General features: G+C 51.4%; 1 non-coding gene across 1 annotated transcript; it reads left to right on the top strand.

The window, feature by feature from the left end:
* The first annotated feature begins 1,443 nt into the window (after nucleotides 1-1,443).
* LOC124512716 (small nucleolar RNA SNORD112) lies at nucleotides 1,444-1,520 on the top strand. Its single transcript, XR_006962231.1, has one exon. It is a non-coding gene; the product is annotated as a small nucleolar RNA SNORD112 (small nucleolar RNA).
* Nucleotides 1,521-1,847: the final 327 nt, after the last annotated feature.

The raw sequence follows: 1,847 nt of genomic DNA, 5'->3' as shown, positions 1-1,847 counted from the left end.
GAGTCTGAGGCTTAGCGAGCAAGCAGGAGCCGAGGTGTCTTGGGGAGAGGGCATTCTGACGGGAGGCCTCGCTGCCATGTGCTACCCAGGACAAGAAGGGGGGCAGATGGGTTAGAAATAAATACCCGTGCCCTTGGGCCTCGCTCCCTCTTGATTAGAGCTGGGGGGTGACCATGGCAGCTGTGGGTTCTGCACGGGAATCTCGCTGTCAGAGGACACGGCCAGGCCCCGGCTGCGCGGCTGTTGACGCATGTGAGCCGAGGGGCCGCCGCTCCCCGGAGGCCCGCCCGTCCCCCCTCCGCCAGGCCTATCTCGTGTCGAATTCTCCTGGAATTCTCATTCCGGTTAGCTAATCCCCGAGAACACCGGCCAGGGCATTAACTTTTGGGGCCTCTTAAAGACCGAAAAGGAAAGTCCTCCCCGATGGGTGCACTGCAGACAGCCGCTGGGCGGCTCTGGAAGGATCTGGGGCCTGTGGGTGGCGAAATCACAGCCGGCGGGCACATACCTGCTGGCCTCATGTCACTGACACGCCATCGGGAGGCCCCGGGGCTCCAGCTTGAGAACATATAAAATCGAAAACGGAATGATCTTTGGGATAAAATAAATCCCCCCCCCGCCATGTGTGCAGAGCTTGTTTTGGGGGTAAGTGCCTGATCCTGGGCCTTCAGCCAAAATGCTCATTTTGTTTTTGTAAAAAAGGAAAACAACCCCTCCCCCACCCAAGCCCCACAAACAAACAAATGGAAACCCCCCCCCAAAAAAAAAAACAACAAACCCCACACAAAATGTTTATTTTAATTATGCAAGAAATGCACTGATAATGAATACACTCATTACTAAAAACTAAATACTGCACATAAAAGCTAAAGCCATCTGTACCCCCCCCCCCCCGGCCCAGGCCCAGGCCCAAGCCCAGCTCCGCCCGCCCCCCCCCCCCCCCGACCGCTGTTATCAGTTTCAGGTGCACGGCTCCAGATATTTTTCTGAGCACTTATGTACGTATATAAATAGATCTCTGAAATAGATGATTTTGTTTATTTTTTACGCAAACTACATCATAGTGTCCGTTTCCTTCTGCGTAGCTTAGCATTTGTCTCCACACAGGCATCCGCTTGGAGATAATAAAGATCGACACAGCGTTCCTTAGAACACACCTTAGTACCCTGTAATCTGCGTGCACCCGGGTTGCTTTAACCCCCTCACCGCTGCCCTGAAAGCCCCAGGTCCTTACCCCTACTAATCTGCGTGCACCCGGGTTGCTTTAACCCCCTCACCGCTGCCCTGAAAGCCCCAGGTCCTTACCCCGTGGGGATGGAGCGTGGCGGCAGGTGTCAGTAATTTCTGAGCTCGGGATCTGAGGATCAGCTCACAAGTGTTTATGACATTATCACAAATGAATATATGGATGCATAAATTAGCAAAATAAAAGAGGGCCAAGCCTGGACCAATGATGACGAAGTGTTTATGAACAAAGAATCATGATTAATCCAGTTCTGCGCAAAATACTGAGGTCCATTAAAAGACAATAGGTCTCCGCTGTTACATTCTTTTTAAGAGCTGTTTAATATTCCGGGGTATGTAAGCACCATTGTTGATTAGACCCTCTCCTATTGTTCAAAATCCCAGCTGTAAACGTGCTGGGGGGCAGCGGGGGAGGGGGGGTGGGGGAGAATATGTCCGGATAGAAGCTTTGGTCAAAGTCCTGGTCGTTTGGGTGGGGGTGGGGGTGGGTCACAGGCTCATGGGTGTTTGTTCTATTATTTATGCAAATAAATAAAAGTGAATCCATAAAATAAAAGTGATCCTTGCACAAACGAATGAGCGCGTCATGAACCGAAGTTTTA

This window comes from Lynx rufus, unplaced genomic scaffold (assembly GCF_022079265.1).
Source record: "Lynx rufus isolate CCGP_SWC_20201006 ecotype Redwood Valley unplaced genomic scaffold, mLynRuf1.p SCAF_17, whole genome shotgun sequence".
In the NCBI taxonomy this organism is placed as follows: domain Eukaryota; kingdom Metazoa; phylum Chordata; class Mammalia; order Carnivora; family Felidae; genus Lynx; species Lynx rufus.
Note: the sequence above shows the minus strand (reverse complement) of the source record. Positions and strands in the feature narration are given on the sequence as shown.